At 37.5% G+C, this 27,162-nt stretch overlaps 1 protein-coding gene and 2 long non-coding RNA genes across 5 annotated transcripts in view; 2 read left to right on the top strand and 1 right to left on the bottom strand.

Moving 5' to 3' along the window:
- The window catches only part of IGF1 (insulin like growth factor 1), a 52,518-nt gene that overhangs the window by 9,025 nt on the left and 16,331 nt on the right, over window positions 1–27,162 (top strand). The window lies entirely within an intron of this gene.
- LOC135300965 (uncharacterized) lies at window positions 11,915–12,302 on the bottom strand. Its single transcript, XR_010362710.1, has 2 exons — window positions 12,150–12,302; window positions 11,915–12,062 (listed from the first exon to the last, which is right to left on the bottom strand). It is a non-coding gene; the product is annotated as an uncharacterized LOC135300965 (long non-coding RNA).
- LOC135300967 (uncharacterized) lies at window positions 12,130–13,625 on the top strand. Its single transcript, XR_010362713.1, has 2 exons — window positions 12,130–12,558; window positions 13,527–13,625. It is a non-coding gene; the product is annotated as an uncharacterized LOC135300967 (long non-coding RNA).

Raw genomic sequence — 27,162 nt, 5'->3', positions numbered from 1 at the left:
AGCATAATTACAAGAGATGGCATGGCACTCAGTTCTTTAAGCACTCTATACCTGTAGGAGCTATGAGTCATTAGCTCCTCTCTGCATCCCTGATTGAAAGGAATGTTAATGTTAGAAGCCCAGCAGAGGCATGCTGAAAAGCTGCCACGGACACACACAGACTCTGGTGTCACTGACAGTCTTACAAATCTTTGCAAACATATGCTGGTCATCTTGGCTGTGTTCACACAGCAAGATCTGAGAGTGTTTTTAAGTTGCTTGGTCTGGCTACATGCCCCATTCATGTCCAAATATTGTATCTATGGAAGATTTGAGTGTATTCCTCTCTCTGTCCCTAGGTTCCTTACCTAGGAGGAAGGTATTATTACAAGCTAATCTGGAAAGAAGCTCAGGTATGCTTTAGCCAAGTCTGCAGGGCCAGTGCTCAGGGAACCAGAACTATAGGCACAGCTACTGATGTATCTGTATAAGAAAGAAAACAATTCTGGCTTCTGGAATGATATCACTGTGCAGTCAAACAGCTGACACATGTTTGATGTGTGCTTTGTTGCCCCTGGTAGTAAACATTGAGGAAGATGTCTGAAAATAAGCCAGTCTTTGAAAGAATTATCTCATTTTTTACCACATTAAGAAAGGATAAGAAGTTGTTCATAAAGGTTAACCTTAGTTTAGTGAGGTTAATCTCCTTAAGTTACCTCCTTAATAACTGGTTCTGTCTTCTTTCTCTGTGGATTGCAAAATCTAAGAGGAGTTAGCCTCTGATAGACACTAAATTTAGTCCCTGCAAACAGGTCTCTACAGCTAGTTCCTCAGGTCACCAAGGATTTTATAATTTTTCAACCTTTTCCTTAAGAGAGACTGCAGTAGTGATGATAATTTTAATGAAGTGACTGGAAACAAATCATTGATCAAAATTTCAACAAGAAACATCTCTGTACAAAGTGCCTACTATCAAAACCAAATAAGTACATTTTCTCCAGAAGTTCAATTTATATATGCCCTTATTAGCTGGTAGATATTAAAGATGTTAATGCTTTTTGTGGTGTTTACCTTTTTTATGCACTAGACCAAGCTTCAAATTTGGTCTCAAATAACAGAAAGCTGTTACTTGACATTTGATTCCCTAACTGCTAGATGTGTATTTAATACATTGTTTAGTCTCATGCTGGATAAAGTCACTCAAAGAAGTGCTTGGCAAGATCAACATTAATTCTTGGCATAGCTGCCCCTCTTACTTTTCCACTGAATCTTAAATACTGAGAAAAACCCTTCCCTGACTTCAGCTCTGGCACATGCTCTGTGGAATCAGCCAAAACCTTTGCCTATGGACCTCCTTGTTTGTTCTGGTATCAATAAAGCACTTGTGATTCTTGATCAACAGCAGCAGGAGTCACAAAGCAAATCATTCTGTTTGGCAGAGCCACACACTCCCTTAAAGAAAACCTTTTGCATTTCCTACCTGTGCATGGAGGGCATTCCATGCACAGTGCTCATTCCAAAGGCAGAAATTCACAGAGCCATTTCTTTAGGGCTTATTCAGCACTTTAGCTCTTAGGCACATTTCAAACCCTTTCACATCACTGAAAATCCAATAAAGACTTGAAGCCACCTCAGAGCTTTACTAACAAAGGATGGATCTGGGCTTGCTTAATAAACCATTCCTAACGTCAGTATTTCCCTGTGACATGAGTTTAATTGTTCAAAAATATGACAACAAATGCAAGAGATAACCAACAGTTAAGTAATTTCTCAGTCTAGAAATCAAGACAAATACCACAAATGTATGCTTATTGAAGGAATTATGCTAAATTTATCTCTGGTAATAGCCACAGGAACTTCAATGTCAGGAGGAAGGAAAAGCCATTAATTCCTACTTTTTATGTAGTGCATTTAGTGCAAAACCATTATGAAAGATAAAGCCCAAACGCTGGGTCTAACTTTTAAGTAATGACAGCCATATTTCATGTTTGCATCAGTAAATGAGGTTCTGAGAACAAAAATTCTAACACGCCCATAATCTTTGGAGGGGCATACCATATAATGTCCAGTCGGTAAGTCCAGTTTGTGGAAAGTTACTTAAATTCCTACAAAAATCCAGCCCTAGTCTGAGATACTTGCTGTGTTTTCTGATTGAATCCCATACACAGAGAAATTTCATGTTTTCAATGTCCTTACTCTTACTAGGCAGAGCAGAATGCATTTTCTCACGTTAAATTCTTTAATAGTGAAAACTGGAACAGCTTCCTTTTATCAAAGGAACTTTCTAGGACTCGTGTCTCTTGCTTTTTTTTTTTTCCTTGAGTCTACAGCATATTTAAATATTTCCCATCTTATTCTGAAATTCAGCTGTGATCCCAGTCTTCCCATTTATGTAATATATCTCTTCTAGAGTAAGAGGAAGCTTCCAGACAGCAGGCCCTTCTGCTTCCTTATGTGCTCATAAAAGTGTGGAAGTAGGGAAAATGTTAAATCACTTCCTTTGGGAAATTACGACTTACACAAACCTGAAATTATATTATATTTTTTATACAGAACTATTTGTTTATATTGTTTGTGTCTTTGTGTAGTGGGCAGAAATTTACACAAGGCTGAGTATGCAGAAAAAAGAAGGTGATGGTTCAGACCATTCTGATTCAATCCTGCTCAGCAGACTGTTTTCTTTCTGAAAATAAATATTCTAGGATCACTATTTCTATCTCCAAAAAAGTAAACACTTAATACCCCCAAATCCTATAAATAGCAGGTTCTAAGTAAAACAAATCCTACTGAAAATTGGTATGACTTCAAGAGAAGGTTCATTAACAGCTATATCCTTCTAAGGCAATGGATAAAATCTTAAATTATGCACACAAACTCCGTATGCTAAAGAAAATTTTAAAATACGTGGTTTATGCAAAGGTATAAAACATCTAAGTGTCATGGAGAATATTGTAGAGAAGATGTCATTCAGCTTGTGGATCTGAAAAGATGAGTACATTCCTAATTATGTTTGAAGGCTGTTCCAGATCACATACAATAAATCCAATTTACAAGAGGGGATTTTTTTTTTTTCAGATTTCCATTAACTATACTGAAGGTTTCTTTTAGCTCAGCCCCATGAAAAAGACTGGATATAATCTTCTACTCCTATAATGAAAACTTTACGGCTTCCTTTTGTAAGTCTTCATTGATTACTTCAGACTGCGTGAAAGCTAATAAGGATATTTATTTCAGGTTAACATAGCAGGTTTAAATTGAATACGCTTCTTACCTTGAAACTTCAGTGGATAAATAATAATATTGTTGCAATAATTTGTTTCTACATCCCCCAAATTCCTGAATTACTAGTCAACAGGTCTTCCATGAAAAAAACTTAGTTTTTCCTACGTATTTCAAGTTTTATGTTTCTTTCCATTAAAGTTTCCAGCCTTTTACAGACATATTTAGTTTGGCAGGAAGAATCTGGTGACTCATAGACTGTAGAAATTTGAGAGCAAGCTACTGAAAATGCATCTAATTTCTTCTTGTGTAATTTGGGAGCAAGCTACTGATAGTATATCTAATTTTCCTAGTTTAATCAAATGTATTATTGGCAAATACATGTTCTGAATAAAAGCCATGTTTATTTCTGAAATATATAGCTAAGATTAAATGCAAAAATACCATATATATTTGCTTTTAGAACACTTCTGGAGTTTTCTTCTAATTTTTTCTGGCATTTCTCTCTAAATCAATGGACACTGAATGAAAAACAGAGGCACTAGTTGAAACAATTTGCATTACAATCCTACTTATATTTTGGAATTCAGTAATGTAAAAGTGTTCCTTATGATGTTTTTTGGTGAAGTTTTTTTGGGTTTTTTCATATTTTCAAGAGAGGATAGAGGTGTAGGAAGCATAGGTGATGTTCATATGCCTCCATGATTTATATAGCAAACATAAATGTATTCAAAAAGGTCTCATCTGTATTTTATGTTATGGACTGTACTGCCCCTTTCATGTCTTTTCAGACAAAAGACTTTTAAATTCAGATCTTCCTAGACATACATAATTTTAATTTGTCCACATACAGAATGCACTTGCTGAATGATTAACACTGAACAGAGTGTGACCTAAAATAAGGAAATTCTGGTTCGATTCAGTCCATCTACTTTTGGGCACTTAAATGAGGATTCTGACTTAAGAGTCTACTCAAGCTCATCCTGCAGTCAGTGAGAGGACTAAAAAACTTTCAGGGTTCTCATTAAGTTATGAACTCTCCCTAGGACATACTTTTCTTTCTCCACTAAATTAAGCAGGGAATCTGTAGCAATTGTACTCTTATGCTCGTTAAGTCGGTTGAGTAAGGACCCTCCATTGGGAGCCGAAATTTTGGTGGAATTAATCTGTTTAAAACCACACAATGAACTTCCATGTAGAGGTAAGGATGCACTCATACAGGTCCCATTTTAGATCAAAGCAAATCCAAGCTTTTTTTAGCTGCTATGGTATAGTGCAGTTAAGCAAAGACCAGAAAGTGCCTTATGCAGGTAACACTAGTTAGAGCTGCTCCTCTAGCTCTTAAAAACTCCCAGGCTTTAATCTGACTAAGTGTGAATCCTGCTGGAGAAAGCACTCCACTTGGACACAGCAAAAGTGCATGGGAAAAGTTTATCTTTTCTTTCTTGATATAATATATAGAATATACTCTTACACGTTATAACAAGTATAGCAACTCCTTCGTGTTTTATTTCTGCAAAACAAGGTGCACTTTTCCCATGCATAAGTAATGAAGCAGTTTTTTACACTGCTGTTCACACAAGATCATTTCTATTCCTACGAGTATTCATTTCCCAGCTTTTAAAGAAATTGAGACAACAATAATATTTACAACCTACAGAGACAGCTCAATATCAGATGTCATTAAAGAAGGATTTTCTCTGTTAGAGGGCTGTGCCTTCTCTCATGGTATCATCATGGAGAAAGACACAGAATGACACTCAAGTACAGTTTTGAGATACTCAGGCAATGAAACATTCAAAGTCAGGTTTGCTGGGGCTCTGAGAAACCTGATCTAGTTGAAGACGTTCTTGCTAATTGCAGGGGGTTGGATTACATGATCTTTAAAGGTCTCTTCCAACCCAAACTATTCTATCAGTTGGAAGATTTAAAATATAGCTACTGCTGACCTAATGATCTCACCTCTAAAAGCAGTAACGTGACTGAGCTAAGAAAGAATCCCACTGAGGCTGTAAACCATTCAGTGAGTTGAAACAAGAACACAAAGCATCTCTACCCTCCTCACTCCAGTACCCCTCCTCATCCAAGGCAATATAGAAAAGCACAGAACCACTTACAAGACATTGGCATTTCATTATGTTGTCTGAAGTGATCCCTTTGCAGAGAACAGTAATCACAGTAGTTAAAATTTCCAAACCATCTATGGGGACAGGAACTGTTCTTTAGGTTGGTTAGGACATTGATAATCCTTTTTCAGTACATGTATTGTTTTGAAGAAGAGTAAAAAGCAAGCACTAAAATCAAGGAAGAATTATTTATACTTGCTATGAATAAATATGTATATGACTTAGCTTATTTCAAGGTGCTCTTATTATTGTGCATTGTACTATTCCCACCTGGTTTGGCTTGAGGAAAATGGGGTAGAAATGATGCTGTCACTTCACATTTACTTCTGCATTTAAAGACATAAAGGGTGTTCTCATATGAGACACAAAAACTACTTCAGGTGCTTAAGGAGTTCCACCACTATTTCAGGAATAACATACACTAGATTTAATATAGCTATTCCAAGATAAAAACATTTTAAAATGTGGAATGGTCAAGAAAATCTACTGAATAAAAAAAAAAGGAAGACATTTTGCAGAATTTCCCCCTCGTCTCTCTTTTTGCAAAAAAATAGCTACAAACTGCAGCTACAATGGCGTTAAGTCAACTCCCTTAATTTTTCTTTCATAGTCATTTCATTTTAGTTTTTAAAAGCAGTAGGACTTGATGCAATAAAGTACAACTATTTCCTGTTATCACTAAGATGAAGACTAATAAAATGAGCAGAATTCATAAGTGGTGATATTCTTACTGTCTGCTGTTCTTTTCAAATAGTTTATACTCTGATATGAAACAGATGAAATTCAAATCTGTGAAAAACAAAAAATTTTTAATAAATAAGGTTTTCCCTGCCCCCATCAAGAATCAAATAACCTGCAACTGATTCTGAATGCAAAATTATTATATTTGAATTATGAAACAGGTGGAAATATCTTGTTTATTTTTTATTTTAGGATGTAATGCTTTTAAGGTGTAGTTCTACTTTTTCATGTGGCAAAGAGAAAATGTTAAGGAAAATCTGATATGTAGTATAATGAAGAAGGGACAAAGCCAATGCCAGAGAAAGATAAAATAGTAATGTTAATAAGCAAGGCTGGCCCTGTCCAGGAGTTTCTTCATAATCCAAAATTATGATTCCATGGATACTCACTCACGGTTATCTGTTAACTTCACATGGCTTTAGTTCAGCTCATTGACGATAGTAGGATTTAGTCTGAGGAATTCTATTTCATGAGCTCTCTGTGCTATGCTCACTAAAGAAAACATTGATCATTGATTTTCCTACGTCTTTTGGCCATAAGTGTCATTACACCACAAATATTTTCCCTTGACTAGATTCCCATTGCTTTCCTACTAGTCACCTGTTTTTCCTAAGAACTACCCTCTGAACTTCTAATATTTTTCTTTCTGTGTATAAATACAGCAAATAAAGGCTCTTTTGAGCAATCAATAGATACCATTTGTTCCTGATTTGAAAAGGGTGTGCGCTCATCAAAAAACTCCTGATTTTTAACATTATTCAGACCAACCTGAATGGTTTGTAGTGTAATTTTAAAGATCATCTACCATTCAGTTCTTCATAGAATATGCTGAGTTGGAACAACCGCATCAGGATCATCGAATCCAAGTCCTGACCCTGCAGAGGACACTCCAAGAGTCACACCATGTGCCTGAGAGCACTGTCCAAATGCTTGAACTCTGTCAGGCTTGGTGCTGTGACCACTTCTCTGGGGAGCCTATTCCAGTGGCCAGTCACCCACTGGGTGAAGAACCTTTCCCTAAATCCAACCTAAACCTCCCTTTACATATCTTCATGTTGTTCTCTCAAGTCCTTTCACTGGTTACCACAGAGAAGGAATCAGTGCCTGCCCTTCCTCTTCCCCTCACGAGGACACTGTAGGCTGAAATGCCACTCCTCACACAGCTTCCCCAAGGCCCTTCACCATCCCCATGGCCTCCTCTGAACACTCTCTAAGAGCTTAATGTCTGTTTTACATTGTGGCACCCAAAAGCGCCCTAGCACTGGAGGTGAGGCCACCCCAGCCCAGAGCAGAGCAGGACAATCCCTCCCTTGCCTGATGCCCCCAGGGCAGGGATGTTCCTCCTGGCTGCCAAGGCACTGATGGCTCATGTTGAACTTGCCATTGACCAGGACCTTCAGCTCCCTTTCTGCTCTCCAGCCTCTCTCACACAACCAGGGTTGCCCCATCCCAGGTATGCAGTCCAGCACTTACCCTTGGTAAATTCATGTTTCTGTTTGCCCATCTCTCTAATTTCTCCAGGTTCATACATAATTGTTTGCTGAAGTGCCTAAATTAGTCTTGATTTTGTGGCAGGTAGATGGCTACATGTAAAAGATTGAAAACCAACTTTTGAGAAGTGTTCCTCTATTTTCAAAAAGCAGCATGAGTCTCATGAATAGCCAGTGAGACCTTTGAAGATCCTAAAGGCATATGAGTCAGATTTTTAGGCATTGAGGAGGCAGATGGACACTCAAGAGATTTTTCAAAAGCAGTCATCTATTTTCCACTAAAAACAATGACAGGTGAACCTAGGTAGGTTTTTTTTTTTAATTTTGATTTGTTTTTCTAATCCTTCCAAGCATATGTCTGTGTTTTTAGTTGCTTCAGCATCTTTGGAAATACAAGTCAGGGCCCTTAGCTACTTATCTAAATTTTCTTATGGACCTTATTGACTATTTGTGAAAAAGTTATCACTATTAAAAGCTCTTCAAAATGAGAATTGGCATAATGGCTTGGCTTCCCCTCTGACGTTAAACACATTAATGCGCTTAGTATGAAATCTTCTTATTTCTAGCATAAATATGTGAGGCATCAGATGAAAGCTAATAATTTCCCAAGTGAGCTAAAAATAATGATGGCTGAATTTGAATAAATATTCTAAGAGGCGTTATGGAATAGACAGTGGTTAATAAGTACTGTAAATGCTACCTTTCTACTAACCTCATTTGCAAGATGCCAAAGCCTCAACATGCACCACAAACAATACTGGATGAAAACCAAACATTGGAAAAATTATAATCACTGCAGAAAGTTGGAGACAATGCATATCTTATCATTTTCTTTGTCTTTTAACCAGGAGAATTTAATTTAAATTGTCACAAAATTCTTTAGGATGTCTTATTTAGGAGTTTCAGATACTTGTGGCTTAGACCTTGTCTCCACTGCAATGAGACTGACTGCACCTAAATTTACTGCAATCATTCAAAGTACATTGTAATATAAGGAATAAGTATTATTAAAAAGTATTACTTTGTGTAACAGCAAATAATACAGGAATGTGTAAATTAAACTCACTTTTAAGCATGCTGCAATGCAAACAGAGTTTAATGCAAGAACCAATGACTGAAGTTGTGTCGGAATTCCTTAAAATCAGGGAGTATTAGTCTTAATTTTGGTCACAGGCCTATAAATTTTACATTATTACACACAGCCCATCACTAAATGACTAAAGCATTTAACAAAAAGAATTGTATCCATAGTTATGCAGAATATACACTTCTTGGGAGAAGGAAAAGAATCAATGTCTTCATCATGTAATAGGTGGTCTCAAGTCTGATTGACTTCCAAGATCCAAACACTGCAGAAAATAAGAATTAATATTTCCCTCATATAATCCTTTTAAGTGCTCATCATAGAAGTATTTTCTTGCAGCCTTCAGACAAATATGTTATACACTAAAATGTCCCAGGAAATCATCTGTTCCTCCTAATATTTCTACAGTATTTTAGCCCTAGTGATTGAATATTCAACTGGAGATGGCAAAAACTTTTATTTCCTAAAAAATTTTTGTATTTCTGTTAAAACTTTGCAGGTTCAAAGTAGAATACAAATGTCAATTAATTTAACCTAGCAATAGAGTGAAGTAGTACTTTCCCTTTATACAGGGAACAATGAAGGATAAAGGCAAAACCAAAGCTGCAATTGTGCCCCTTCCTCAAAAGCATCTTTATCATATACTCTATCCTACCTGAACTAACAAAACACTTTTGCCAAAAAATCTGGGAAAAAAACAACATAGTCCTCCTCTGGTTTTGTTCAAATCCAAACACCTTTCCAAAGGCTCATTAGCTTCTTTCTGCTTTCATTGGAGTGACAGAAATTGCCTCATTCTTGTGAGCAGCAGAAATTCCAGAGCACCTCCTGTGAAGGACAGCAGCAAAGCTCTGACCAAGAACAAGATTTGCTGCCAAGTGTCTGATGATAAACATAAGTCAATATTATTTAAATATTATTAAAGTCAATATTATTTAAATATTATTAAAAATATTTAAAGTTTTAAATTTCTGAAATCTCTTGGTCAAGAGTTCTGATTTTAGATGAACAGGTTAAAAGCAATTAAGAGAAAACACAAATTAAATTTCCTTTTCAGCTAAGGAAGGACCCCATGGAAGGTGTTCACTAAAAGTTCATCAAGTACTCTAGTTGTGTTAACACTTCTCAGAGTTCACAGAATTGTTAGGGTTGGAAAGGACCTCTGGAAATGATGTAGTCCAAGCCCTCTGCCAAGGCAAGGTCACCTCGAGCAGGTGACACAGGAATGAGTCCAGATGGGTTTGGAATGTCTCCAAAGAGGGAGATTCCACAACCTCCCTGAGCAGACTGTTCCAGTGCTCTGCCACCCTCAAAGGAAAGAAATTGTTCCTCATGTTGAGGTGAAACTTCTTGTGTTTCAGTTCATGGCCTTTGGTCCTCATCCTGTCACTGGGCACCACCGAAACAAGTCTGTCACCATCCTCTTGGAACTGACCTCTATAGTATTCTATAAGCACTAATGAGATCCCCTCTCAGTCTTCTCTAGAATACACAGACGCAGTTCCCAAAGTGTCTCATAAGAGAGATGCTCCAGATCCTGCATCATCTTTGTCACCCTCCACTGCCCCCTCTCCAGGAGCTCCTCTTCTCTCTTGTGCTGGGGAGCCCAAAATTGGAGCCAGCACTCCAGATGTGCCTCACCAGGGCCAAGCAGAGGGGGCAGGTCTCCTCCCTCGACCTGCTGGCCACACTCTTCCCAATGTACCCCAGGATACCATTGGCCTTGCTGGCTGCAAGGGCACACTGCTAGCTCAGTTTCCTTCTAAACCTTCAGCAATTTCCTGTCTTCTGTAGTGACATGAATTAGGCTCATCCATACAGGTAGTCTGTTGAAACTGCCAACTGGATGAGGATCCGTTCAAGTGATTTTATGATATGAGTATTTAGCAGAAGCCACCAGTCCATTTCTCAACAGTCACCGTAAAAATTCAATGTCTTTCACACACCAAGCCCTGTTTGCAATGAACAGTAATCTACTAAATAAAAAACCACTTGGTATGTCACCTGGTTTCCTTCCTCCTTTTTCCATTCTGCATCACTATATTGTACACAACATTTGGAAAACTGGAGGTTCTGAACAACCTAAACAGATAAATATGATTTTTTTTGGTAAAGTAAACTGGCCTCAATTTCACTTTTTTTTTTTTCTCCAGACAAAGGAATTGATAAGCTATGATTGCCAAAATGCCAGTATACATTGATAATATCTTGCTGAAGTATTCATTGTAGTGTTTCCCTATAGTTGCAGAAGATGTAGAGATGGCTTGGAAAACCAAAACTTAATTTGTATCAAAAGTAGATTGTTTTATTTCTGGAACATCTACAATCACATAAAACTGAAACATGCAGCTGAAATCTGAAAGTCCCATCATTTCTCATTTTGAGCCAGTACTAAAATTCACCTTTCCTTTGAACCACCTCTACCTCTTAAGTTTGTATTATATCCTCATGCTAAGTTAAAAGCACAGTCATAACGCTGTCATAAAGGTCTGCTTTGAATTCTTTCTAGACACATTCAAGCTATACTAATTTAGCTGATGCCTGCTTGATTTCAGTGTAGCCAGTGAGAAAGCAAACAATCCAATGACCCCAAGTTCACTGAGATTGCTGGAAAATGAAAACAAGGGTTTTGGAAGGCCAGTGCTTCAACACATAAAGAAATATATTGAATACTTCAAAAGATATAAAATTCTTAGAACTGTTGGACAGGCTTCTGTGTGTGAACTTTTCTGTCCAAGTGGCATTGCTAAATACCATGGCACCAATCAGAGGGCTGACATCATATTGTTGTGTAACCCATAACCATAGCAATGTCACTTCTTAAAATGCATTATATGTGCATTCAGCTTCTTAAAATCTCAGCTGTGTCAGCTATTAAATAAAGTACAGTTCAGGAGATTTATTTTGAAATATGAGCTCTTTGTATTTTGTCTAATGGAAGCAGAAAATATAAAGCTTGTTAAGCCAATGTTAACATTGGAAGTTTGGATTCAGACAACAAACACAGAAAAGGTTTCATCACCAATCTAATTCACAACGATACAGTCTAGTAAGAGAGCTAATCGTGATCATTTTAATGGACAGCAAAACACTTGGGCTTTTACATTGAATATGGGCCAAAAAGCACCAAAATATATGCAATCAATAGTAAAAAAAAAATATAACCCAAAGCACACCTGAATTGCTGAGTAAATGGTGCAGGTATCAGCGCAAGTGAGTTTAATACAGGTTTGGTCCAACAACTACAAGCGATGGAGAACAACATGTAACAGAAATTGGGAATGTAATCCTCCTCTCCTTTATTTCAACCCTAAGTGGCCTTCCAGGGAAACATTATCTTCTCACTGGAACAACAGGAATTGCCTCGTTCCTGTGAGCTGCAGAAATTCCAGAGTAGCTGCTCTGCAGGGCAACAGCAAAACCCTGACCAAGAATAGTCCTTGTTGCCAAGTGGCTGGTGATAAACAGAGCTCAGCACTGCCAGGTACTAGTAAAGGGAATGACACATACCCCTTGCCTCTGGTGACATGTGGTGTGGAGTAGCTGGTGTTATCCATTATCCGTCCTTTTGGAATATCAGCATGTTGGAGCTACAAACCAGAGGAACGAATGTCGGTCTGATTGTGCTTTCTGTGATCACAGTCAGCAGCCTGTGTGATGTAGCCTTTGCCCTCCTGATAATCCATCAAGGAGAACACCAGCACTGTCTTTATGATGCATAAAAATGTGAAATAAAAGCTCACTGTGCCCCTTAGGCTGGCCTGTGTTCAGTGAGATTTGAGGCTACATTTTCAGAAGGGGTGATGTGCTCCATGCAACATCATTGTCTTGGGTAGACAGTACTACAGCTTCTTTGGCAAAGATAAAAATACCTGAATTTCTCTGGTAACCAGACCACCATCTTGCCTTTCAACACCAGGTAATTATAAACGCTACTTACAGCGCACAAGACTTCTGGACAAGATTACTTACAGAGTCAAACCCACAGTCACTTGATTGATATGCTGCGTAAGATGATCTTCTTGCTAGCCAAATTCTCACATGTACAGAAAATTTAATAATACATTTTGCAACCATGAAAAAGAAATTATGAGATGTTGAAATGTAGGAGTCCAGCAGTATGCAGTTATGACTAGCACAGTCCCTTTCTGTGCATTCCAAGAATCCAGAAATTAGACTTTCTAATATGAGAAGCCTAATTTGTGTAAACCATCTTCTATATTTCAGAAGAGACAAAGTGTTTCTTTAGATAGAAAATAGATAAAGAGTAAGCAGGTGGGAGGGTTAGGACTATTTCTGGCTGTGGGACTAACTGGTTTACATAACCTTGAACCAACTAATTTTATCTGTATTTGTCTAACTTTCACCACGTGTGAAAATGAGGCAATGATGTTTATTCACCTTTTAAAACTGCTTTTGAAATCCCCTGAGTCAGGTAACAACTCAGGCCCAACGCAATACTACTTTTTAGAAGCTCACCCACATACAACCTAAATACTGCAAGGGTTAAAGTTTTAAGCTAAATGTCACATTGCAGTACTGATGATAAATTATAGGTAACAGCCTATCAAACTTAGGAAGACAGTTCAGTAAATACAAAAAAAAATACATCTGTTTACATAAGGGATACAAATTGGCTACTACTTTCAGTCTAGAAGTTAATATATGCCATATTACTGCAGAGAATCCTGCAAACCCTTTTAAAAACAATGTTATAACAGTTTACATAAAACTTAATGGCAAGTTAAGTAGATCACCCCAGCAGGCCCTCTGCTTACTGCAGGAATATGGCACAGAGTTCATAGGTTACTTGAGACTCATTCTCCCAGCCAAACGAGTCAAACAATAACACTTTTAGGCACTGAAACACTTTTCCTCTGTTTTCAGCAGAAGCAGATGTGGGGCTGACTGCACAATGAACAAAAAGAATACTTTGAAAAGAAAATGACAGCAAAAATATAAGCTCAGTTTGTAGCTTATCCATGATCATCCTTGCCTTTCACCTTGACACTAACTTTCTAATATTACCCTCCTCATCTAAAGATCAGTGCAAAGCTCCAATAACTTGAAGGAAGCTCATTTTTTCATGTATGCATCATATTTCTCTTCTAAACAAATTGGTGCAATGTTTCAATTTTCATTTTACTTTGGGGTGTAAGTTCTGAGTCATCATCATTTAATTTTCTCCAAGCCTCCAGCTCGTGTTTTCTGTTTTTCTTCCTGGATGTGTCATAACAACTAAATTGTACCACCCCAGTAAAATGGTGAAGCCTAGCACACATCTGCCAGCAACAAAATACTCTGCTCTCACTCTAATTCCCCCACACATTCCACTTTTCACACTTCCTTCGCATCCTCTCAATAAAGTGGTAGAGCCTAGTAAGCAATTTCTTTTATTTTCCACAGCATTCTGCCAATAAATCCAAAGAACTACCTCAGAGAACAGCACACTTTCCTTGCATGCTCTTTTCCTAGTCCCATATCTATCAATATTCCCATGAGATTAATTTTCTGAAGTGAGTGACTTCCCTGTATTTAGGATATCTATCATTGCTAGGTCAAAATTGTGCTGATGAACTGTGAAGGCATTATTTTTCAGAACTGTTAAATAATTTTGACTTGGAGAAATCACATGAGAAAATTTTTACTGTTTCAAATTTAATAGAAACTCTTTTCAAAAGTTTCCAGTATTCTTAATGTAGAAACAATAGGAAAAAAAAAAAGTCTTAGAGCTTTGAGGTATCCATCATGAATTTAAAGGAGGCAACACTCTAATACAGTTCTTCTAAAAACTTTCATTATACAACATCAAGAATTGCATCAAGGAGATAGGGAGGTGAGAATTAGCAATAAGAGAAAGGTGTTACAAAAAAGGCAGAAAAGCCTCATCTAAAAAGAGGTGACAACAATGAATCAGAACAAAATGTAATTTAAGACAGAGGAGCCTTTAAAAGTTGCTAACAAAGTTCTGTGTTTGGCAGCTACCTTACCTGAACTAGGACTTTGACTCCTTTGAGGGTGAATCATCTTTGAACCAGGTTTCAAGGACAGTTCTGCTCTCACAAACGCACAGCACATGCAACCTTGTCACATTTTCCTTACCAGGTCTGGGTTGGGCAGTGACTGCCCCGGTAGTAGCCATTGCCCATCAGTGGACAGATACACAAATATCGATTTTGCAGCCCTGGTTGGTGCAGACTGTGAAGCATCTCTACAGAAACACCCACACCACCCCACCTGACCACAAAGCAGCCACACCTTGTTTAACTCCAGTACCAGTAGATTCCAAGAAAAAATGTTTTTAAGAGAAACCTCACGTCAGTGTTCAGATGGGGAAATGTCAATATCAGGCAGCAGGTTCACCTATGGCAGCAGTAACAAATGACAGCAGCCACTCTAAACAGCAGGAAAGTTGCTAGATGACAATTCCTTGAAATTATCGTGAGGGAAGTATAACAAGAAAAACATCTGAACCAAAGTAATCTCCAGGGGAGTTGGAACTAGATGATCTTTAAGATCCCTTCCAACCTGAACCATGATTCCTTTTTGCCTCTTCCCCAAATTCCACCTTCACATGGTGGAAGAACAAAAGTTATTCAGTAAAACAGGCCTACACTTCAGGGAGGAGGGGAGTACATTTTAACAGGGGCAAAATTGTATAGCTTCCAATCTTACTGTCAGAAATGACTCAGTGGTTTTAGCTGCACCTTTTTCTTTCCAACTCCTCTACAAGAAGAAAACAAAACACCTCATGAACCTGTAGAATATGCACAATTCACAAAACCTGAAATGCAGACAGTTAACTTTTGGTTAAGTTATAACAGCATTAAGGCAGAGATTAAAATTAGCAAATGTCAGGCAATCTGGAGATTAGGTGTCTTGACCTTCTCCAACAATTAGTTACCATGCCAAACAATCAGAATTTATGTGTATGATTACGACATTTTTTGTTCTGTTGCTCAGATGATGATAGTGGATATTTAGTTTGCTTTTGCAGAAGTATTTAATTCTCAAACACTTATATGTACTTTGTGCAGTAAATCAGGATGAACTGCTCTTTAGGGATTGGGCTGCCCCCCACTGACTCCAGTTTGAGCTATAGCAGATGCCATATAGCCCATCCAGAAGGGCTAACTCTTCATCTTTCTCTTTTTCCAGCCACTAAATACAACTTAATATAATTGTGCCAGAGCAATGAGACAATAATGAATGAATTGTCCATGAAGAACTCTGGAGCGTTTTCAGCAATTTCTGTAAGGAAATGAGTCAAAACTAATCTGAGCTAGATGCAGGACATGGTACAATAATATCTGTTTTCTTTTGATTAAAAGGAAAGAACAAGTGTCCTGTCACTGATACTTTCTCTTGATCCAGTATGGTGCCTAATGTGAAAGTTTAAAATGTGAAATAATAAATTAGAAATGTCTGTTCTATTAGGAAACAAGTACTCAATGACTACTACCAACTTCAATACAAAAATTTAACAATATTTTGAGTCTTCAAAGAGTACATTTTTAGCAATTTTACAACATATCACTTTGAGAGACCTTGTGGACACTTGCCAGATGTGATACAGTGGTAGAGGAACTCCACAGCAGAAAGCTTATTTATCCTTAGATCACCCCACTCTTTTCCTCTCCAGCCAGAGAAATGATTTCTGAATTTCCTAACAATCTTGCAAGATAAACATTGAAAATTAGTAGAGCTAGAAATTACTATACTAAAAGGAGCATTATATTCTTTAAATCTAGTGCTAAGTACATAAACCTTTTCTAAGTCCTACTTATCGGTGCAGTGACGTCACCCTGGAGCAGGAGAAAGATAATCTTCCCTGTTGCTGCTTTATTGAAGAATCGCAAGGAGTCCTGACAAATGTGCTGCCCATGGTGCACGGATGTTTAAATACAACCAGCACTGAACAGTCTTTTACATAGGATAGAACATGTGCACACTAAAACCCATGTGCTGCTTTCTTTATTTTTGGCATCCTTTCTCCCTACAACACAGGAATATGTTCCAAGTGGTTTTTTTTCAGTGCTTTGTCTCTGCTCTTTGCCTTTTCCAGTGCTGCTTCTCTGCTCTTTGCCTTCACTTCGCCAGCTGTCACTCCAGTGACATTTCCCAAGCATGAAGCTGACATAGAGCAGGGCAGAGCTTGAGTGCTGAAGCTGTGGAAAACAGTAGCAGTGTTTTAAAATATCAACACAACTCAGTGTTTTGGGAACAATTTCCAATATTGTTACTTGAATAGACACTGTTTTCTATGCAGCCATTCACACTGAAGAGATTTCAATTATTTTAGAAAATCAAAAGTTTACTGAACCATAGCACACAGCTATTTTGTCAGCAAATTTCAGGTTTTTCTGCCATAACACTTCACTTAAATTAGACATTAAGAAAGCTGAATCTGATTAATACTAAGAAATTTCTGTATAGAAAATTAAGAAAACTAATCATGTTGTGAAATAGAGGACAGATAACAGAGAACAGGACAGATGTTTGAGAAGTGTTTTGCTTCCTGATTTTCACATCTCCTCTACCAACTTAGTTTTCAAATTTCAGAGCTGTATTTACAGCTGATGACTGAAATTACCTGAAATTCTAGTCTTAAAAAAAGGTCAAGAATAGTTGTCACATGGGGGTAACTTCTTCCAACAGTTAAGCTTTCTTCTAATTTTCTAGTTATTTTGTGTTATCTGATCTACTGTAGGCTAAGATACAAATACTGACAGGAAAGACTACTGCAACATGCAGAGTTAGCACAAGCATTTTCCTCAACTATAAAAACACTAGTCCCCAGTACTGAAATTAAATTAACTCCTCCACTCCAATGCAGAAAGACAAGTCCAAATGATTTTCAATAGTGTCCAACTATCTTACCTAATTTTAGGAAACATTCAAGGTAAGATTTGCAGTTTATCAGCTGGCTTGATTATGACATTTATTATTCTCTTGAGTACCTTTAGGTTCAACAGGAAGCAAATCTTAACTTCTCTTTTCTCAGAAATAGTTCTGTAGTGTTTCTGTTCTTCCCACCTTGTGGTAAGAAGGAGAGAAAATTACCACAGAACAGTCTGACACTGCTCATGAGGTGCCAGTGCTACAATATGCAGAAGCAATTTCTGTGAGGGAAAGACACAGGAGCCTGTTATGTCCTGAAATGCAGGCAAACCCTTGCACTGCAGCATGTTTTCACTGCTCTGACTTGTAGGTGCTGCCACACTGCTAAGCAAGTGTGAAGGAGCCCTCTAGTGTGAATAAGAAATGGACCTACAGGCCATAATTTGTACACAAATAACACAGGAGAACAACAGCTATGAATAATGTCACTGTCAGTCTTCAGGCATTTCAACAGCACACACTGCCCAGGAGATTCAACAATTAAAAAGCCTCCTGGATCTCAGACCTGAAGTAAAAAAAAAAAAGAAACAAACATATATGTCATAATGTATGACTCACCATAAAGACAGTCTTAATTTAAAAAAAAAATCCAAAAACTTGAGAATAATATAGAAATAAACTGCAGCCCTTGTCAGATAAATATTTTGTTTAAGTTTTTCAATAGACCATGACCTTAAGAGCAATTGATGTGAGCAATTGAAAGGACAGAAACCCTTTTTGAAAATCTTATGTACTACGGTAAAATTTATCAGTTATCACAGAATAATTCAAATCTTCCAAAGACATAGCCAGTTTGCACTATAATGTAACCATATCCAGGATATTCCAGTGCTCAGATCTATTTGCAAGTGGTAGTATGGCAAAAGATCACAGCCATGCAAGTAGAGAGAGATAGACAAAGAGAGAAAGATATTCAGTCCCACACAGGTCCATAATGTGCAGCTATTTCTGTATAAAAACCTTCTGGTTTATGCTTTGTATCATTAAGATTAGAGGGAAAAAACAAACAGCAAGGAGGTTGTTTATTTTATTGTCACCAGTTCTAAAGGAGACATACATTAAATGTATCTGGTTTAAAGCAATACTGTTCTGAAGCTGCATAGAGAAAATCATATGCAATAATTTATTTTTGTGGGTATTGTCTTTAGAGTGATCACAGTTGATTGCATAGCAGTTTTACGACGCTGAATGGAAAGTCAAAACAACTATGAAGTTTAAATTGATAGCAATGTATTTAATGCCCTGCTGTCTAACTGCTAGAGGGATAAACAAAGAACACCTAGAATTCTGGAATGAGTTTAGAAAGTTCGTTAGAAAAGTTTTGAAATGGTATCAGAAGTAGTCAAGAAAGAACACATGAGAGACACAACCAACTAACAGATGATGAGAAATTGAAAATAATTAAGCCAAATCACAAGAGATTCAGTTTAGGTAATCATTTAGAAACAAAGAAGGGAAAACTCAGACCCATTTTAGACAAGAAGAATTGTGGAACTGACTTCATTGTCCTTCCATTTAGGATTTTATCCTGGTTGCAGACATGAAACTTTTCTAAATTTCACAAATGGGGAAAATGAGTGAACAGCCACACTCACTAAACTTGCTGTACTGCTCACTTCTGGAGAGAATGCACATCCTCCTTGGATTGTTTTGGCACCTCCTTTTCTGGCAAGCAGTGAGGAGTTTAGAGGAATTTAGAAGAAAAAAAACAAAGGAAAAAATTAATCCAACTTTCCCAAACCACAAAAAATTCAATTTAATTTGGGATACATTTTGCCCAAATTTTCAGTGAGAGCAATGGTCATATTTTATCCAAAAAAATCTCTCTCAATGGAAAGAACTCTAAAAGGTTTTGCTACAGAAGACCTAAAAGAAAGAAAGAAATATTGTAAACTGTATAAACACTAATAGTGCAGGAGGTTGCAAGTATTTTTTCATTTTTTCAATGACATTTGAGTAGATAATGAGAAAGCTGATTTGGATATGTTATTAAATGAATATCAACCACACATCTAATATCTGAAAAATAATTTAACCTCACCTGGACATTCTCCAACTCCTTCAGTTGTACCCAATCAGATAGAAGAAGCAAAAACGAAAAAATTTCAAGGAGGTTGGTGTTTAGGTGGCTTTCTTGTATGGAGGCTTTTTTTTCTATGCTATTTGATTCAGTTTATGTATATCAATACCAGATTTAATTGTAGGATTAACTACAATTAACTACTTACTTAAGGCTAGTTATCTGAAGATATTTATGATCTTATTAAGCCAAATTCTGGGTACAAACAGGGTTTGCCTGAACATTTTCCTTTGTACATCTTAACTCTTAATTGGAATACAGGGTTCTTAATCTCAAACACAGCTAATAACTTATAACCTTAGAACTAAATATCTAAAGACTCACACTAAAGATATTCATACTGATGTCTATGTCCAAGACAAAACCCAGAATCTCTGCTTTCAGATGATCAAAAGATTTGTTCAAAGTCCTCCAGGCTTTGAGATTTTTTATCATGTAAAGAATAAAAAATGAGTGATAGGTGTTGAAGACCTGAGAATTAAAAAGGACTGTGATTTTTAATAACCAACAGGAGATCCTTTAGAAATGCATTTTATAGGAATTACTTGGTTCTACTTTCTCATTTGCTCTGACAACTTGTAAGCCCTCCACTGGCCAGTGATGCCTAAGAATTTTTTCCACAATACTTTTTTATAAATAACCACCATAGATCCTAAGTTCAGACAAAGTGGATGACATGATGTGAAAAACACTGGCCAAGCACTGGGAAGAATGATTTTGCAGACAAAGTACATCTAACAGGATTTACAGAGTCACCATTAAGCTTACACATTATGGCACCTATAAGAGAAATGCAAAACTCTACACACTTATCAGAATAGTTATTCATCCTACTGCTTTTCTGCTGAACTGGAGCCACTTGCTTAAATAATTGTGGATATTGTGGCTCAAGAAAAGTCAGGGAGTACCTAAAATTTAAAGGCCAGATCAACATTGCCACAGCCCTTTTAAAGTTTATAGTATTCCCCTATGACCCAGAGAAGAAGCCTGGTGAAGCAAAAGGACAACAGGATTGCAAAATAAGAGAAGCCATTCAAAAGCCTCTTTAACTGATGCAAAACTTTCAATCATTAATCAAACTTAAGTTGGAATAAAAATAATAAAATAAAGTAATAATTCTGGTTATTTATAAAAACTTTTCTTTTAATAGAAATGAACTTTTAAAATCTTTGAACTTCCCTGAAAAGGCCACTGAAACTTAGCAAGTGAGAACTGAAAGAAAATTTATTCAGAAACTGCATTCCCTTTTAGGAAGTGTGACTGTAGAGGGGATTGTCAGCCCCACAAAAGAAGGATTGCATCCTCTTTGTTTCATAAAACAGCTTTACTGCTTACAAGTATTTCTATTTTCAAGGATCCTACAGAAACTGTAGTTTTGGTACTTAAGGTGTTATACTGGAACTAATTTCTCCCTGCACTATACCAGTGTTCCTTTATAATCTCCCTGCATGTCTTAAGCAATAACAGGGTGAGCTGGAAGGACAAGGACAGCAAGTGTAGTTTCATCTTATACAGAACTGGCTTCTTTTTCTCTATGTTCCTTCCACTAGAATTGATTTTCTTAGCTTCTACTTGCAAAACCAAATCACTAAAGGGTGGAGCTACAACTGATAGTGTGAGAGAAAGATGAACCAAATGTGACCATATTCTAGCTAGCTTTAGTTCTGGGTTTTTTTCCAGCCACAATGCACTGTCCCTTTCTCATCCCAATGACCTCATCCTCACTCCCTAATGACTCTGTACTCCCCTGGAAAGCTTCACTTTTATCTCCTTTGACAAATTTAACGGGAGCATCATGACCTCAAATGAATGTTTCATCTCAAGATTATATTTTAACATGTCCAACTGACTCAAAAATGTGGTTAAAGAAAGACAGGTATATAGTTAAAGCCTGGTGCTTATGTTGATGTAGGTTCAGTTCCTGGCAGTGACACAGCCTTCTCTGGTGTAAATAATTGATAGTTAGATTCCATAAATATTACTCAAATTTAGTTCTTATCTTTCTCTACAAAGAGCTTTTGTAATTTAGGGCACAGTACTCTTTAGCATCTCAGAAGATCAAAGAATCTGTCTCAATCTTTCTATCTTAATTTCCCTTCTGAATGTAGTGGTTAATTTGTACTTTCTAATCAGGAATCTTGCAAGTCCATCTTCACAAGTAAAAGCATCCCAATATGGCAAAAAGTAGCAAACAATAAAAAATTATTTTTGGGGGGAAATTATTCACATCTAAACTGTTGGCTGTAGGAAAACTACATGCTGGACTTTCACCAAAAGCATTAAGTCATCTGACCATGCTCAAAGTAACTTCTGGAGTAATTAATGTCATTGTACAGAAAAGTTCAATAGCAAAGTCTAAAGATTCAGGACTTCATAGGCACAAAAATGAATCTTGTTCATTCCTTAGGCTCTGTTGCTGCATCATTGCACAAGGTTGGACGCTTTTCCCTGGCAAAGCCCCTGGCAATGATGTGAGACCTTCCTAGACAGACCTCACAGCACGTTAGAGCAAGCCCACTGAAGTTAATGGTGTCAGTGAGGAGTGAGCCAGGCCCTTACTGGCCTTACCTTCTTTTCCCCTCCTACTTTCTCTTCTATTGCCACACCTTCAGAACCATTAAGATTGGAAAAGACCTTCAAGATCAAGTCCAGCCTTTGACTGCATACCACCTTGCTCACTAAACCATGTCACAAAGTGCCTACAGATTTTTTGAGCACTTCCAGGGGTGGTGACTCCATCTTCCCCTGATCAGTCTGTTCCAACACTTGACCACCCTTTCAGTGAAGAAATTTTTCCTGACATCCCACCTGAACCTCCCTTTGTACTTCTTGAGGCCATTTCCCCTTTTCCTATCACTTTTTACTTGGAAGAAGTGAAAATCAAGCAACCCTCATCTCACTACAGCCTCGTTACAGGTGGTTGTAGAGAGTGATGAGGTCTCCCTTGAGTCTCCTTTTCTCCAGGTTAAACATTCCCAGCTCTCTCCCTCAGCTGCTCCTTATCAGACTGGTGTCCCAGACCCTTCCCCAGCTCCCTGCCCTTCTCCGGACACAACCTCAATGCCTTTCTTGTAGTGAGGGGCCCCAAAGTGAGCACAGCACTGCAAGTGTGACCTCACCAGGAGCAGAGGGACCATCACTGCCCTGGTCCTGCTGGCCACACTGTTGCTGATTCAAACCAGGATGTCACTGGCCTTCTTGGCCACCTGGGCCACTGCTGGCTCATGTTCAGCTGCTGTCAAATCAGTACTTGCTTATAATAAGGAAATGAAAGTTGTCTCCCTCTTTTTTAGATGACATTGGCCTGTGCCTACCTACTTAATCCTCCTGTAAGGACTATTCTGTAGAAATTAAAATTGTAATGTATGCCAATACGTGCACTCCTACAATGGGAAATGTATTCAATGGGACTTGGAACAGCCATTCCCACCTTCTGCCTCTAAGCAGATGATGATGCCAAAATGCAAAAGCTAGAGTACCATGTTTGTCATTTGCTATTTTCTTTCATTTCTCAACCTACAGCTGAGAAAGAGTAACTTTAGAGCTAAAAATTCTGATTACAAAGTGCAAAGCAATGTAGTGAGTGTTGTGTGGTCAGTGGCATTAAGCACGTATCAGTCATTCAGCTTCACACTGTACATCAGTATCCTCCTCTTCTTACTTCCTTCAAGGAATCTCATCACATCCATTCCCTGAAATCTCTTTAGATGCCACTAAGATAACATTTACTTACTGAGCTTTAAAGTTGGAATAAATAGCAAGTGTTCAATAACTACATGTTGAAAAGCCCACTAAGGACAGTGGAAATCTTTCCATTGATTTTAGCAGACCTTGGATCAGGTTATATATAAGTAACTGCTGCCATCTGATTCATCAAGACATAATCCTGACTGCACTAATTTACCAGTGACTTCAGCAATGCTACAATTTCACTCAGTTGTATGTACAATGCTATATTTCACCCAGTTAGGTAATCCAAATAAAATGCAGTTTTACACTGGCTTGGGATAAGAAGGTTATGAAAGGTTCTATCATGACTGTTCCTACTTCCACCATACACAAGACTAAGTAGTAATTATCTCCTGTGAGAGCATGTATAAGAGGAGAGGATGTATTTTCATTATGGATGGATGTCTGTATTATCATTGCCCTCCTCAATGCACTTTAAGGCGCAATATTCAGATTTAGCAATGACCTACTGGCTTCTAATTAGCTTGTCCTAAACCCTGATAAACCTGGCTATTCTTGCAGTAGTGAATTTCTCTTCAGCAAAGCATTTCCCTTGCCAAAGTATATATATTTTTTGGCAGCATCTGGCACTTTCCAGCCCTGGAATATGATGTAGGCTTGTGAATTGTGCTAGGTCTGCAAGGTTTTCACCCTCCAGAGCACTGTTTTGGTGCAAAATAAGACATCAATATTGTTTCCCATTCTTTTTCCAGTTCTTTTTTCCTCAAAAATATCTAAACACTGAAATTCCCGCTTCATATCCCAGCACAACACTCAAAACTGTAGTGCTATCTCTTCACACACTGCAAATGGCTTGGGAATTACTGTGTGAAGCATAATGACTCTGTCACATGCTTAAAATACACTTGACGGCCTCCAAAACATCTATTCCACAGCAAGAGTAGAGTACAGCACTCCTGTATGTGAGAAGAAGATGTTACAAGTGCTGTACTTTGGAAATAAGTTTAGGGGAAGAGAACTCCTTCCCAATTCTAAGTGAAGGGAAAAAATATTTATGAAAGGATACTTCTATAAGAAAAAAATATTTAACTATGGGACAGCCTAAATAAACAGTCATACAAATTACAAATTAAGAACTTCTGGAAAAAAGCTACACTTGTCTCACTGACTTTAAAGAAGTGAAATAGTTATTTTACTCTAGAGCTATCTTCTTTTCAAAAGGTGAAGCTTATAAATCTCACTTATTCAGGCAAAACACTCTGTGAAGTCCTGATATATTTCTCTTATAGAGTAGTACTGAGTGTCCATGTTTTCCCAGTCTCACTTGCTAGGATTTCAGAGCAAAGAGCAAACATCTCAATGCATTGGACTCAGTAGTTAATACAATCTAGAATTCCACAAAGCAGTAGCTGTAGTGCAATCTCAATATTCACAAATGCAGATGCTTTCATAAAGATTTTACTTTTGCATACTGACAAAGCTTATCCTCTGTTCTCATGCATATTAAATTAGATTTCAGAGCTAGGGCATCCATTCATTGAGCATTTATAAATGCTAATATATGCTCATTTTGATGAATACAAACAAAAATCAGTCTAAGCATAATAATTTTTTTGCATTAACAAAACATTGAAGGAAAATGGAAACTAAATATTAAATATTGTCACTTCAAAATGTTTGCAACTTATTTACATGAAAATCAGATTGCCTACTTTGCACATTTAAACCTCGAGGTATTTCTGGTAGGGGACTTTACAACAATCTCCAAGATTTGTTATTTGCTTGTTTGTTTATTTGCTTGTTTGTTTAACACTTCTATGAAGTATCAAAACCCAGGAATTTCCTGCTGATTGAACATTGACTCATAATTTTTCAAATACAGATGAGAAATTCCAGAGCACCCTCAAGAAGTATTACCAATATAACACTAATCCATTTGTTCAAGATTACAGGGAGATGAAAAGTGATATCAACAGTCTCTTATTTTGCATATGAAGGCATTTATAATGCAAAAATAGACAGTACTAGACTAACATACAGAATTTAGTCAAAGAGATACAGAGATACATAATTAAACAGCACACTGGCTGGCATGTTCTTTAGGACAATTTGTCATATTTAATTGTTAAATTGGAAATTAAAGAGAACAGCTTTGCACTCCACCAGGTGCATACATTCTGTGATTTAGGACAAATAATTTTTAATTTAATTCATTTTCCTTGAGTTCAGTTTCCTAGAAGAATCTGTGCATGTATGCTAAGACTAGATCAATTAGCTTTATCTGTAGCTGCTGAAAGAACACTCTTTCCTGCAGAGGACAAGAATAAATTTAATATTAAGCAAAGCATTCAATAAGGAAAAATTCACTGTTAATACACAGCTGCCTGTTGATTCCACAATCTTAAACTAGATCCCTAATTATCAGAGACCAAAGATGAGCAAGATGAATCTCAAGCTTAGCATCCCTAGCCTTTTGTGCCACCATAAGGCACACAGCACATGCAACTCAAAACCTCTCCAACCACCAGCTCCCAGTCTGGATCACAGGAGGTTCTTATTCAATTATTCTGTTATAATACAGCAACACAAACTCTCAGCCTGTTGTTCAGGCCACAGGAAAATCCTGATTGACTGACCTGCTGCCTTACAGGATGCTCCCATACCTCCTGATGCTGTAAGCTGCTGTCAATGCTTCCAAACTGCACCTGACCCCAATGTTTTGATGGAAACATTTTGAGTTTCTTGGTACAAGACTACAGCGCTCTAATAGGTCAATGGCCTTTCACCATTCTTTAAAAGCTGCAGTTGAAGATTGACTCTAATACTAGATTAGGATTAAGTGCAGTTTTTCAGATTTATGATGTATTTCTGATTACAGTCTACATGCCAGTCAAGTTCTACTGCTTGGCTAAAAAGACACAACAGCCAATACAAAGTCACATAAATGTTCCAGAACACATAACCCCAGTTCTTTTCTAGAGTCCTAGATTGCATTTATCCTGGGCTACTTCTCATGTGATTTCTGATTTTAATACTACAACAGCAGATTATGGTTCTACACCGAATGCCTAGATAACTTGACATTTGAAACTTCTGTATCCACCTACACCGGTCCTTCTCGCATTGAAACCAGTGGTAGAGCAGATCCAGTTGCAGCAACAGGAGGATATTTTGGTGGGATGAGGAAGAACAGAAAGAAACCAATGTAAACAAGTCCTGCTGAATTACTCCACTGCCTTTGCATCATTTAAAGGGAAGTGTTGTTAGTGGAGAAGCCAGCTGTTGAACTATTGGAATCTGATACCTTGGACTGCTTTCAGGAGACATCACTGTGACTGGACTTTGTATCTTCTTGTTGTGCACCAAAGGAGACATCCACAGATTTGATAAAGTAGATTAAATAAGAGCCAAATATCTATTAAGAAAATTTTGACCTACATGATATGAAATTCTTTTGAGCTAGCCATTGACAAAAAAGGAAAGAAACCTCCAAGGAAATTAGTGTACATCAGCAAAAAGTAATGCCTAGGACTGTTGTATGTCCACAGGCAGCACTTTGAAGGTTGAATAAATAGAAGGAACTTTTGATAACAGCTGGAGGCAGCACTCAAGTTATGTCAGAAAGATGAGAAAGAACTGTGTGGGCTCCCAGTATAGTGACACAAAAGGTGCAGTCCATACTGAAGGCAATACTATTTAAACAAAAATAAGGAGTATAAATTATATTAAAAATGCAGAACCACCTGCCATTTATTTACCAGTATGGACTCTTGTCTAAAAAGCAACTGAAGTGCTTAGTTATATCAGTCCCTGTGCAGGAGAGCTCACTGTTTAATATGTGATTTAATCCAA

The sequence above is a fragment of the Passer domesticus genome, chromosome 5, assembly GCF_036417665.1.
Source record: "Passer domesticus isolate bPasDom1 chromosome 5, bPasDom1.hap1, whole genome shotgun sequence".
NCBI lineage: Eukaryota > Metazoa > Chordata > Aves > Passeriformes > Passeridae > Passer > Passer domesticus.
Note: the sequence above shows the minus strand (reverse complement) of the source record. Positions and strands in the feature narration are given on the sequence as shown.